The sequence below is a fragment of the Etheostoma cragini genome, chromosome 12, assembly GCF_013103735.1.
Source record: "Etheostoma cragini isolate CJK2018 chromosome 12, CSU_Ecrag_1.0, whole genome shotgun sequence".
NCBI classification, from domain to species: Eukaryota; Metazoa; Chordata; class Actinopteri; order Perciformes; family Percidae; genus Etheostoma; species Etheostoma cragini.
Window position 1 is genome coordinate 15538807 of NC_048418.1, and position 14431 is coordinate 15553237.

General features: G+C 39.3%; 1 long non-coding RNA gene across 1 annotated transcript in view; it reads right to left on the bottom strand.

Moving 5' to 3' along the window:
* Positions 1–2879, bottom strand: part of LOC117954866 — a 9590-nt gene extending 6711 nt beyond the window's left edge. Inside the window, exons 1-2 of the long non-coding RNA XR_004658910.1 lie at positions 2668–2879; positions 2430–2434 (exon numbers count right to left, since the gene is read on the bottom strand). This is a non-coding gene — a long non-coding RNA (uncharacterized LOC117954866). The remainder of the gene's footprint in view (positions 1–2429; positions 2435–2667) is intronic.
* Positions 2880–14431: the final 11552 nt, after the last annotated feature.

Sequence of the window (14431 nt, forward strand, 5' to 3'; positions counted from 1 at the left end):
ACACACACACACACACACACACACACACATACATACATATATTTAAACTCCAGACTATAAAAATGTGTATTCCAAGGGTTGTATATATCATTTATGCATACGGGATATAACCAGTAGGTCCTATGGACATTATATGTCAGACTCAATTTCCCATGTAATCACATCAGAGAGCAACACTTTAGCTCATTGAGAACACAATACAGTCTGATTTTTCATGCATGTCTGACATATCCATTTCCATACACAATATCATTATTCAGTCTCGTCTGAACAACCGTGTGATCTTTGCAGTTTCTTCCTTCCCCTTACCAACATTGAATTTAAACATTCTGCGCTGTAACCATTCCATTAATCTTACATACTGTAACAGCACCAACAAAGACTGAAAATGTACTATATATTTTTGTTAGTAGTATCTTTATAGTTGTTCTGGTGTTTGCCTGTTCGGTTTGTGTATAGATTCTCAAACATTACACAGAACATCAAATACTTCTTTGAGAGTCTTTGGCCCACATTTTTTTACACAACCGAGGGAAAACGGAACAGCGACACAAATGTCTCTGGCAACTCCAAAATCAAAGTTCATCCCTATCACTTATATCAGAGACATGAGTGACATTGCTGTTATGGAAATAGGATTTCAAATAAAATTATTTTCCAGGCTAGACAGTCTGCATCTGTTTTCCCTGAAGCGGTTGCATATTGTTGTGCATTTCAATATGAAAATACCAGCCATTAGACAAGGACAATTGAGTGGAGTTGTCAAATTCAAGAAGATCTATGGTGTTGATGGTGACAAAGAATACTTGCTATTCCCAAAAGAGGTAAAGGAGGAGGTAATCTGTGTCCCGCTTTGCCTCTACAGCCTGAAGCTATTGGCAAGATATTATTTTAACAGTCTGTGATAATGCAAAATTACACTAATATTAACTGAGTTTTCAATATCTTCCTCTATAAATCAATAACAAGAGACACCAGAGAGGTTTGAGCAAAACCGTGATTTAAACTTTGAAACAAAAATATGACTCTTACTGTCAGAGTGTTATTATGCAACCATGTCTGAATTACCAGAAGGGTTGAACAGCACATCAGGGGATGCCTGGAGACTGTATACATATCGTTTTCATTACAAAAATAGTGCCATAGTTAGCTACAATTTCAGGGAACTGCTGGCATGCATGTTTTTGTGACAACCTCACCAGTGCAATTCAGTTTGATTGTTCTCCATTCACATTCTAATTGAGCCCATTCAAAACTCCTAGTGAAATGCATCTCTTATGATAAAATTGAAAACGCTGAAGAAATTAAACTATGAACATCGGTTGATTTGACTATTAAGCCTAATCATCAAATTCCTGTGTCGTGAGAAAGATTACTTGGGGCTATTTCTGCTTGGAACTGTTTACTACACTTTCATATTTGATCACCAACACCACAAGGACACTTTGACTGGATGTTTCATTCAGTGGAGCTTGAAACTGGATTTACAACTAGGATGGTCTAACCATTTTCTTATCCACCCTGCTTCCTTGTCCTCATGGATGAAAACTATTGTCACAAACCCTCTTCAGGCAACCTGATGTGATTTCGCAGCAAGCGTCTACTGTGTCAAACATATTTCTTCATAAAAAGCCGTCCGTCCCACACCTTACCCAGGGCTGTGCACTCTGTCACCCAAACGGAGCGTGTCCATCTGTCCCTTCCCATTTATGCTCTGTTGTTCTCACTGCGGTAGCGGCCGTCATGTAACGCAGGATTGGTTGACAGCTGTTTGTTGATTCAATGCCACGGCTTGTTTCCTCTGTCTGTTTGTTTTGATGTCAGCGTTCAGCGGGATCAGTGGGTTAGCCAGTGTGCCTCTGTTTCAAGGCCCACTCACAACATCAGGACACAGAGACTAAAAGGCAGTTGGTCTTTTTCCGGCATGTCTTATCAGTTTGGAGTTCACCATCACAGCAACTTACAAGACTGCCTGTTTGAGTTTATCATCAGGGTGACCGAAATCATTCCTATCGTGGATGTTAAATTAGTTAAATAGTGCTCAGAGGATTTGCTAACTTCATGGTGCATCACAAAAGGCAGAGCCTGTCTGTCAAGTGTTACTAGGGAAACAAAACTAGCAATATGTAGGGTTGCACTTAAGCTGCTAACATGCTCACAATGCCAAGATGCTGATATTTAGCAAGCACAATGTCATATTAGTTTCCCTTGGATCTTTTCCAGGGTGGGGGGGGGGGGCAATGTTGAGCACAATTGTGGTTTAGTGCACATATTTTTGGAAAATACATTTTAAAGAAACATGGATTTACACGTCACACAACTATTCAGCAACAGTTTAAAATAGGGACAAGGTTGAGTGACTTTGGCTACATGGAAAGCGTAGCGTATGCGGACCGTTAGCGGAGCGTATGTATGTTTTAACTGGCTACACCAGCTGTGCACATAGGGCGTAGGCTTGTGTGAGACACAGTGAGCTTTTGCTTTGGGATTGATGTTGTTTCTTCAGTTTTTTTGAGCTGGAACAGCACTGTGAAAAAGTCAATTTACGGTCAGCTGTTATCAGAGGGCGCAGGTGAGGGAAACAAGAAATAAAAAAAAAACCTCTCAAAATGAAACTGATAGTCATTCACAGTCATTATGTTGTTTCCTGTATGTCGGTAGTTTTACCATGGCTGTCAGTTTGGTTTGAAATGTGCTGTGGACAGAGATGCATTCAGAAGTGCATTTTCAGAAGTGCTGGGTACAATAACGCATTCATTTTTCTTTTTTGCGCAGTTCATACTTTGAAAGACGCTGTCTTGTAGCTTACTAATGTAAATGAATAAAAATGTGATGACGTCCGACATATTTTATGAAGAAGAAAGCCTAAAGTTTTCAAAAAGCATTACACTTACGACCTAGACGTAGGCCTGGCCTACCATGAGCTACGTGTTGGAAGTAGAGATGTTCAGATGCCATTTTTTACCTCCCGATACCAATTCCGATACTTGTGCTGTGGGTATCGGCCGATACAGAGTACCAATACCAGTGTGTTTAAAAAAACTAAAAAAACATGACTGATAATATTATCATCATTGTGGTAAGGCGTGGCTCAGGTTTAACACTTTGTAAAACATAAATAATACAGCAAATTGAAGCCATTTATTTTTAAATAGAACAGTATGAAAATTTAAGTACAGCCACAATATTGTAAAATGCATCACTCACACTTCTCTGTGACAGTAGTCTTTCACCCACAGTTGGAGAGTGTGTGCAAAGCATCCCAAACTGGGTACATCCATCTCGTCCATGGCTTTCTTCATGTTGCTTGCGTTGTTGCACAAAACAACATGAACGTTGGACTTGGGGATTTTCCACTTTACTAGCATCCCCTCAATTGCTTTGGCAATGTGCCAGTATGTTACCCTCGGAACTCGGTGGCGTGCAGAACCGCACTTCGAGGGGTAAATGTTGACTCTCTGTCCACCCAGTGGGACGTTAAACTTAGCAAAGACATGGGGCACACGTCAGAGCGCCAAATGTCCGTGGTAAAGCTGACTGCATGCACGTCTTTCAGCATACACGAAATATGTTCCCTAACTGTCTAGTATAATTTGGGTAGCGCAGTTTCGGAGTTATATTTACAACCTGGCAAACAGTACCTTGGGTTCAAATGCTCCATTAAGCGCAAAATCCCACATTTTTGACAACAGACAGTGGTTGGTAATCCAGTACGATAAACTCCAAAACTTTGTTGGTTATCGTTGTTGCATTTTGACTGTCTTTGGGGAATTTATCTCGTCGCTAGAAGGTAGTTTCCAGAGTTTGCTGCTGGAGTTTGTCCTTTTTTCCCCCCCTTTAGCTTTTGTAAATTCGTTGAGCTCTTTAGCGTGACGCGTCTACAAATGAATAATTAAGTTGCTGGTGTTGCAATTTGCAACAATCTTGCCAACCCTTGAAATTGCTTCTTTGCAGTTGTTGCATGTTGCCGTCTTACCGGTGGGAACATCCACTGTAAAGTACTGCCGACATGATGCGCTAATGTTAACTTGTTTTAAGGAGGCCTTAGGTGATCAATTCTTCTTCGCCCCTCTAAAACTGCAGCGCAACAAGAGCGGCAAAGAAAACTGTGTCTGAGCTAACGGAGCTAACCAGTAAATAGATTCCTATTTCTAATAGTTTATGTGGTATCGGATCGGTGCCTGTACTCGAATCGGAACATCTCTAGTTGGAAGTTCAGTGGGCAAATGTATGACTATGCCTTTTGCAAATATTTTGATTTAATTCCCAGTACAATTGATCATATCTACACAAAAGATCATATCTACACAAAGTAAAAAAAAAAAAAGTGTTGCTGAGATGAACGTGACATCACACCATAAGCTGACTGCTGTCAATTCACAAAAATATGCATCAATCCAATCTACATCAGGCATTCTGACCAACACTTGAAAACATCCAATCCCCATCATCATCAACCTCACAACTATTCCCAAATTCAGCAATAGATTCAAGCAATAATTAAACAAGATACTGACTACTCCAAGATCATCTCCACTATACCAATGCTTGCTGTACAAACGCAAACCGTAACAAAGTACAATCCTATTTTTCCGCCTGTAGAGTGATCTCTGCGGAGAATACGCACCACCATAGGCTGCTCTTGTGCCTGGTGTAGTCAATGTCATTGATTATGTGAAAGTTTAGTGTTGGAACATTGGCTCCGCATATGTTAGGCTCACAATGTAGCCAGCTATATAATAAAATATAGCATAATTCTGTCATTCTTTCACGTAGGTCTTTGGTAGGGGGAACACTGCATACTAACCATTTCAGTTAGTTTGCTAACATATGCTAATTAGCGCAAAATACAGAATACCGCGTGAGGCTGATGGGAACGTCATTGACTTTGAAAATAAATTTTGAGGTGACTATGAGGCTTGAAGGCAGGGCTTCACCCAAGTTGTTACAAATCGTCCTCACGGGGACCATCTGTGTTCTACAAACATTTCCTGGCAATCCCTCCTACAGTTGTTGAGACATTTCACTCAAATCCAAAAATGTCAACCTGCTTGTGGCTTTAGAGGAAAGGTCAGGGGATCACTAATGTCAATTAGATTCATAGTTGAGGAACAATGGGTATCTGTATTTTGTGCCAATCCATGTTTGAAAGGCTCAGAAATTTCACCAGCTAAGTGAAAACTTAGCCGCTGGTGGCGATAGGTGCAAAGTCAGGGGACAACCATTATTAAACTTCATTCCCTGGGGACCACTAATGTCTGTCTAAAATGTCATGGCAATCTATCCAACAGTTGCTGAAACATTTGAGTCCGGACAAAAGTGGTGGCTAAAAGCAGCTTCCTTCCTGCTGATTGTTTTGATATTCAAAAGATATGTAAATAATGTGAATCCCTTGCCCTTTGCAGTGACAGGGCTGCTGTCCTGCTATTCAGCTTTTAATTTTATAAGTCATCTCTGATAAGGACTATCAGCGCTCCCCAAACATTTAAAAAGGTGAAGGTCCATGGTAATATTTAAAACTGCATGTGACTAGATTTTTTATGACTGCTGTTCTCAGAAAAGGATCTACAGGACACTTGCTACCCACTTTATTATGTAAACATTCTTATTTACACAAACAGATCTCCCTGTGACAGAGTCATACTGTATATAAATAAAGCAAAAAGGTTAAAGAGGTTAAGAAACTCTTGGTTACTAATGGTGTTTTTCCACTACATGGTACCTCCTCGACTCTCCTCAACTTTTTGGGTTTTCCATTAGGAAAAAATTCTCTTGTACCTGCTAACAGGTAGTTTTTTCAGTACCAACTCAGTCGAGGTTCCAAGTGAGCTGAGGCGATACCAAAAGGTGACGTGAAAACCCGCAGACTACTGATTGGTCGTCGTTACTACTAGCGACAGACGGGGATGTCCTGAACAAACCCGCTGCGTTTAAATAGATTAGCCAACTTTTTTTTTTTTGCTGCCCCCAGCTTCTTTTGAAACTAACTTGTCTTCTGGCTGTGGCAACAGCCACATGACGAGAAGAGCAACAGACTTTTGACGTTGTGTGTGTGTGTGTTGCGTTAGAACACGGCAGTTTCCTGCTATGATGACAAGCCATGCTCGCCTCACGCATGAGGCGGTACTCTGCAATGGAAAAAGGAGGACGGAGCACCGTGACCGATACGAGTTGAGCCGAATCAAGGCGAGCAGGGACCATTAATGGAAATGCCATAACTAACTGCTAGAATGGGCAGGATGTGATCTAAGAAACTCTAAATGTGGTGTGATGATCTCAGATGTGCTGATTCAAACATTAACACATTCACTATTCTGGGCCATTCCCTCATTACAGTGACTACAGTTTAATAAAAATGGTGACATTAGCAAAAAATATAAACAAACCAACCCGGCAGTTTCCAGTCCGTGACCGGTTTGTGGACAAAAGGGCCTTGTTGCCAGGAGAGGTCACAGTTGAAAGACAAGATTTGTTCAAGCTGACAGATGGGCCACAAAAATGCAAGAAACAACTCAGTACCACAGTGATGTGCAGGAGGGCATCTAAAAATCCGACAAGGCTAGTCAAATCTTTAAATGGATAGACCACAGCAGCAAAACACCATGCCAGGTTCCACTCCGTCAGCTCAAAACGAATGAGCGGAAGCCATGGTGGGGATGACATCACCACTGCGCCGCAGGAAGTGTTGCTTATAGTCCAAATGGATCAAGGTTTGAGTTGCAGCATGGTCACAGCACAGTGACAGTTTAGCATAAAATGCATGAATCCATGGGTCAATCCTGGGTGGAGGCCGTACATGCTGCTTCTGGTGGCGCTTCTTGAAGCACACTCGAACCTTTAGTGCCAATTAATTATCATTTTAATGGCACAGCGTACCTAAACATTTTTGAAAAATTACTTTTCCTGTCCACAGCCTACCATTTTATATGATGAATTCTTCCAGCAGTACAATGTGTCATATAATCTTAAGACAGTTCCAGAAACATCGTAGTGCTGCCAGCTCGCTCCCAGATGTTTTCCCACTTAATGTTTTGTGTATTCAAACCAAACTGAAAACCTATCCAGTTCTAAGACCATAAATGACATCAAGCTAATAATGCTGAAAACCGTATAAAGCTGTTTCACAAATCCTAGGCTACACATTTTACAACTGCACATATAGCATTTTTTAATTTTTTTATTAATTGGATATATTTGTACATTTATGGATACTGGCCAGTTTGTTTTGGGTTCCATCAATTCCAAGAGTTTAATAGCTGTGGTTTGTGTGGTGAAAAAAAAAGAAAATAGTAGATATTGCTCCATGAAAAATGTCTTGTATACTAAAATATTTATTGTTCATTCACATACTATTTGGAAACAATTCTGTTACATATCAAGCTGCTATTCACAGCTCACTGAAGGCTATTCTATGAATATGGTAATGGGGGTTGTGACAAGTTTAGGCTTATTGTTACAGGAAATTTAGAATACTGCATAACTGACATGTCTTCATTACACAGTACTGCCATCAATCTCTCTTATGAATATGTCTTTTGAGTCTTTTGTTGACAAACAGATTTTTCGAAATAGGCTAGAATAAATTATTCTCTATATTCCAGGAAAAGAACAAATGAAAACAAACAGAATATTTTAAACATACACTAGCATCTTGACAAAGGCATGGGAAAATTCAAATGAACTTCACTTGTCTTCCCCAATAAGCACAGCAAGTATATCATGCATGTCTGCTTCATGCGAGATGGAAAGTAGAGCCACTCCCTGACTAGCTACACATCAGATTCATTGTGACTGACGTCAACTGTATTTAGAGAAGCATTCAATCTATGTGGTGGAAATGTAGTGTTTGCCATTCTTCTTTAATACAGGGCTGTTAATGTTATTTATTTATTTTACTGATTTCACAATGCAGAGGGATAAGTCACATGTAATTGTAGCATAACAACAAAACCTCAGGCTGCAAATGACTATATCATTAATTTGATTGAAAGTTTTAGAGGGTACATCATCAGACTTGGGGTTCTTTTTTGTGTTGTGCTGTATCAGGAGGAACACAAGCCAACTTTATGATTACCATCGATAGACTTAACCATGCACCACTACAGATAGGCACACCACTGACATGTTTTTGTACTAGTTTGGGGCTTTTAAATGTCAATTTTTCAATGTCATACCAACAACTTTTTAGTCCAATTGGTAATCCACTTCTTCTGGAGACTAAAAGAACAATACAATGACTAAGACTTGACTGTGTTGATCTCCTAAAATGAAACCCAATCCATCCTGTCCTGGTCTCATTGCTGTAGCAGATCTTTATGCCAGCAATGTTGGCCTTTTAAAAGATTTCCTGTATGTAATTCTTATTTCTTTTTTTTAGTTTTGGATGTTTACTGAACCCATTTGTTAAACCCTTTTTCCTACGCTTTGTGCTGTTAGGGTTGAAACCCACCACCACCCCAGCTCCGACTTCAACCACATAGTTCAAACCACTGTGGCAGGCTACTGCCCTCCTGCAGAGCGCTCAGCCAAGATCTGCTCCAGCCTTGCACCATCCAGGATGTAGACTTTTCTTTTTGAGGAGTATGCATCATTACTTCTCTCTTCTTTTTTGCAATTTTTTTAATAGATAGCAAATCTCTTCATTGATTTACTGCATTTTTATTTAAATGAGCGAGTTTGCTTATCTTGATTTATTGAGCATTTCTTTTTGTTCAAACGACTGGGGCTAACATTGGATGTATTTCAGGGTAGTTTTCTATTCAGGCTAATATAGCGTTTTCTTCCTTTCATTAAATGCAAATGTTACATTACAGTAACATTACTGAGGGGTGAGATGTGCAGACATTTTATGTGTACATTTTCCATTCTTTAATCACCCTCAAATGCTGGCTGTTCGAACACGTATATTGCAGAAGCCTGCCTTATAGAACTAGAAAAAAGTAAAACAAGTTACCGTTCTCCAAGTTTCTCCTTCATGTGTGTTAAATCAAAAGATAGGCCTAGGTCAGTTACAGAAGTCCTCTTAAATGCAGCCAAGAAAATTGCTATGATTTCATTCCTGTTAGAAATGGAGAGGGATCTAGCAACATTATTGTAGACATTGTCTAAAAAACATTTTGAGAACAGACTCTTTTCATCTCAAACTGGTGCAGAGTAGGCAGGCATAACCAGGCAGATGGACAGAGAAACTGAACAAATGAAAGCAGGTATACGGCTGTGCTGGTTATTACTGAAAAATGTATTGATGCACAAATACGCCTTTTTTCTTCTTTATCAAGCAACACATTTGGCATTTATAGTGCTAATTGATGTCTTAATGAACTCATTACTTGTCCTTCTGTTTTTTCAAAGCCGTTTGATTTACTGTCACATATGTGCTCTTTTCTTTCTTATGCTTATGTTCTTTCTGAGGCTCTGCTCATACAGCCTACTGTATTCTGCTACTGGATCCTCACAAGCACAACATGTTTGTGAATTACACTATTGCCTGTGACATGAATGCTTAGATTGTTAGAAGCACGGCTGACTAATTTAGAACCGCTATGTATCTGTTAATGTTCATTTACTGGATGTTTATAACTGGATGTCAGTGAGTCTAGAGTTGGTTGTGCGTTCATGCTAATGACGTTTAAGTAACTGCAGTGCAGGACAGAATGAGCGCGAGTTTCTTAAAAATGAAACATGAGCATGAAAGACACAAGCTAATATTGCACTTATGAGAGAGGGGTATGTTTAACTTTTATGAGACAAAGAAATTCTACAGGCTGGTTTTCCAAAACATGTTTATCTATGAGGAATGTAACTGGATTTCCTGTGGGTGAGGTTATTATGGGTTGGGCAAATCAAAGTTAAGCATAGCAATGCATAGGATAGAGTTTAGGGATGAAAACCTAGATAAAAACATTCCATCACACGGGGATAGAAATAGTTAAAATAAAAAATGTTTTAGTTACCTGCAATGACACCAGTATATTTATAAGTACATTTGCTGCTTTATAACAGGCCAGTTGTGGTCTGGAGGGCTGAAGATGCAAGTTGGAATCCAGCCCCTCTGAAGCCTTGTTTAAAGCTTCAAAACAGCAGAGGGAAGGAACAGAAGGAGGGAGTCTCAGAAGGGCAGCATTTTAAGGTATGGGGGGGGGGCAATGCCAATGTCTTAGCTATACTTTATCTGAAACTGCAATTGTAGCGTTGCGTTTGGGCCAGTCTGCAAAATCTTTTAAGTGCTGTAAAGCAGCAGTGGGATTCAGCGCTCCCATGCTTCATAAATTGGTTCAGGTGCTCTCGAATAAATTCTTCACTGAACAGTTACAATAAACTGAGGAATACAGCATAAATGAATGCCAGTGCCATTTCATGAGAAATTAACTATTAACAAAAGCAGGTTTTTCATAGGTTTCCAAAGAGCCTGAATAAAGCTAAAAGTGAATGGCTTCCAGGGGGCCTACGGCGACTTGTCACTCAAAGCGGAATGTCCTTAATTATGCAGAACTTTAAGTCTTAATATAATTTAAACGGGTGAGATGTAAAAACAGTTAGTCAGTTAAGGGGGAGATGTGCTATTGAGACCAAAACTATTTTTTTTTTTTGCACCAGGCAGTGACAATGTTTATTTCTGCTGTAAAGTTGGTCCTTTTAACCTTTGGGTCTATGGGGATTGTCTCCCTTGCCGTTTTTATCTTTGTTTTTCCGCACCGGAAGTTGCCTCTTGCTTGTGAACTGCGATCAAACTGTCAAACAGCGATGTTAAGCTGTTGAATGGGAAAGTTTGTGACCTGTCGGCCATGTTCAAACAGTCAAACCAAACCAAGCACCACGTACTGGTCAGAGCAACCATCCTCATTTTACAGCTAAGCTTAGAGTCAAATGTTTTAAAAACATTTGAGGAGAGAAATGGGCGATTCAGTAACAGAAACGTGATTCATATTTGATTAGCGCAGACAGTCAGTTAGGACAGCTATAGTAATTTGAAGTAGTTCTGGTATTGTTGCTGAATATTTGCAGCTTTATTGATTCAATTCACAGCCTGGGGAAACCTCAGTTTTTATGTGATTAAAATACCATATGATCTTATAATTTAACCTGCTTGTTGCAGACATAAACACACTGAATTGGAGAACATAATGTGCTAAGCACAATTTGTAGCCAGTGGCTGCTGTTGTCCATGAAGAACAAAGAGCATAATGATACACATATTGATTTTCCTGTAACGTATGCAATCAGAGGGAGTATTCAAACAAAAGGTCAAGAAAAATGAGATGAAACTTTCTTGTTATAATACTGACATTCCCCATTTCGTTCAGAGTCATGAACTATATCCATAGTCACCACTACACCCTAGAGAGTAATGCAACATTTTCAATTCATAAGTGCTTCAAGGACACTCTATCACACTTACTTGTGAATTGAGGTAGTTATTTTCGTTACGAGATTACATTCTACTATGTGTCAGTGGAAAACTCAAACATGAACACAAGGTGAGAGAAGCTCTTCCTTATATTTAAAGTTTAAAGGCAGAAAAATACTATATAAAAGGGAAAAGAAGGATTATTGATGCGTGCTTAGTGAGAATGCTTTTTGGAATATAAATACAGAACAGGCTCTTCCCTTGATGAGGATAATTATACTGCTTTTTCTTCAATCAGCTTTCCAGCTCAGCATGGCACCCAGGAGTCTAACTTGGATACATTTTTCATAGCCTTTCAACAGTATTCAGTTCCAGCCAGTATGAAACTGACATAGGAGAAACAGAATACTTAGCAGCCCAAATAAACAGCATTAGTGTGTATAACAACAGAAGGACACGGCACTGAATGTGCTACAGCTCTCATGCTATTGTTTTTCTGAATCGACAAGATCCTCTACTCTAACTATTATGTGCCATGGCAACACGCTTCATCTGTGATCCTTTTGCTTCGTCTCTCACTCCACTACTGTCTCTCTCTACAAGTTGTCAAATTGCTTTGGGAAAGAGTGAGGTTAGCTAGGCTCTTACCATGTACTTCAGTGTGAGGAAGAATTTCACCAGTAAAAGTCTTGAATTGGTATGATTGTAAAAATTTCAAATTTCAATATCAAATGGCATTGCATACTTTTTCCACCTCATGAAAGCGGCGCAGTCATTGTCAGTAATTTAGAGTTAGACATTGGGCTGAAGTGTTCAGCTTACATTTGAGTTGTTACTTTATGTGGATTATCTTTTTAGGAAGGCTTGAGCAGGGAGTGGGGTTGCAAATTAGCCTAATGGCCAGAAACCTTTTGTGAAACACATCTACACATATTGCTATGGATTTGACTGTCATAATTATGTATGGAATAATGTCCACTGTACGGTCCCTGAAAAATAAATTAGCAGTTTTATTAAAGTACCAAATAACTTTATATTTTCAATTTGTTGATGTAGACTGTTGAAACAATCCTTAAAGTCAAGGTAACAAAGTAGTAATGCAAGCTAGTCCTCTAATGTTCCACTTTGGTGTGGCTCAGGTGAGCAACTGCTCTGTTCTTTTATTTCATGGGGAAAACAGCAGCCACTTCCACACAAAATCAATTCCACACTCAAATCAAGACATTAGTGCAATCTAACAATAACTATTTGAGTGTGAGGATCTCCCCCCCCCATTCATAGTAGGACGAGCATGAGAAACAAAAAAGGTGATTGCAACTCATCATTAAATTAAAAAATAATAAGATATGTATTACTTATTATTGGTTAGCGTTCATGAATTGAAGTAACGTTGATTAAAGTGACTAACAAATACGCTGAGAGTAAAAAGTTTTCCATATACACTTTGTATTGTACATAAGAAATGTAGGTTTTTCCTTCAGCTTCCATTTACTCAGTGGATTAGGTCACATGCCTTAAACAGGTCCCATCTCATCATATGCATACACGCCATCCTGCTAATTTAAAATAACTTTTCCATTTTTTGATTGCGTTAAGTTTAAATTTCATTTGTTTTTAAATTAAAAACAAAACAAAATAGAAAACAGATCACTGCACACAATTACTCTCATTTGTTATGACATTATTGCTTGTACTATGTATAGAATCAAGAGTGTTGCCATGATGTGTTGCCATGTGGGAAGAGTCATGAAGCCAGGGGCTAACAGCCGAGCCTGTCAAAGCCAAAGTCGGAGCCACGACCGCCCTTCACATGCACTCCCCAATACACACAACAAGGCTACAGTACATTTTCAGCCACTGACTTTCATTGCAAATGACTGCTCTCTAAATGTTCCCAGGCTAAGTACATTCCTCACAGAAAAAAAAGAGTTTTATATAAAAGTATTTTACAGATTTGTTAAAAGGTTATGCTATATGTGATCTTTATACTCATCAATCCCTTCCTATTTTTGCCTAAGAAGCAGGTTTTCGCCCATAAATGTAAGTCTATATACAGTCGAGTGTGCCTATGGTGCATGAAGAGGAGGGTTTACTCCTATAGGGACCAGCCTTTGGCAGGCTCACTAATGGGATATGGTCCACAGCTCCACCTGTTCCAATGAATTTCTCTCCATGGATAAGCTAGACAGCGTCACGTGAGAGCCTGCAATTGGGAGGTAGTGGTTTGAGAGACAGCGTTGATCATCCCTGATTTCATGGCTATTATTCCAGCAGCCATTTAAAAATCAAACCTCACCACTACTCTCGCCGAGGGGGGAGGAAGCCGGAAGTTGAAAAATGACAAGAGGCTTCAAGGACAAGAACCAAGCAAAAGAGCCCTGCCAGCCCAACTGGTCGTGGTTTTCCAGCAGTCTCAATATGATTGACAGTGTGTACAAATCTTCTGGCTATTCTATTCCAGGTATCTTTTCACATTAAATAACCTGTATTATGTATAAACTGTGTCTGAAAGGTAATTATTTTAAAAAATTAAAATGGAAAGAAAAAGATGTGTGCATGCGAGCGGCAAAGACCAAGTCCAGTCTGTAGAATGCCTTTCTCCTTCACTTGATGCTCATTTGAAATATAAATCATTTTTATTTCAACACTTAGCACAACTTATCTTTTCAAAGAGACTGAGCTTTCGTGGCAGTACACATGGTTTAGTGCAAATCCATCTTTATAATTGTCCTATGCCGAGTAGAGTAAAACATGGTTTTGCCCCGCCTAACATGTCCTAAGAAGAAAATTTAGTCTAATCGGCATTCTTACGCTTTGTGTACTTTGAATCCTGTTACGTTAAAATGTGCTCTTTTGAGCAATGGTATTTAATGAAGGATGGAGGATTTAATCCAGAGAATGGGATCATTAAAATGAGCATTATTATTAAATGGGACTGTCAATCTAGTCTTGTCCTATCCTTCACCATATTTCATGTGTTCTTACCTAATCACTCTACATTTATAGCTTTCATTTATTCGCATATTGGGTTTCTGTGTGTGTGTGTGTGTGTGTGTGTGTGTGTGTGTGTGTGTGTGTGTGTGT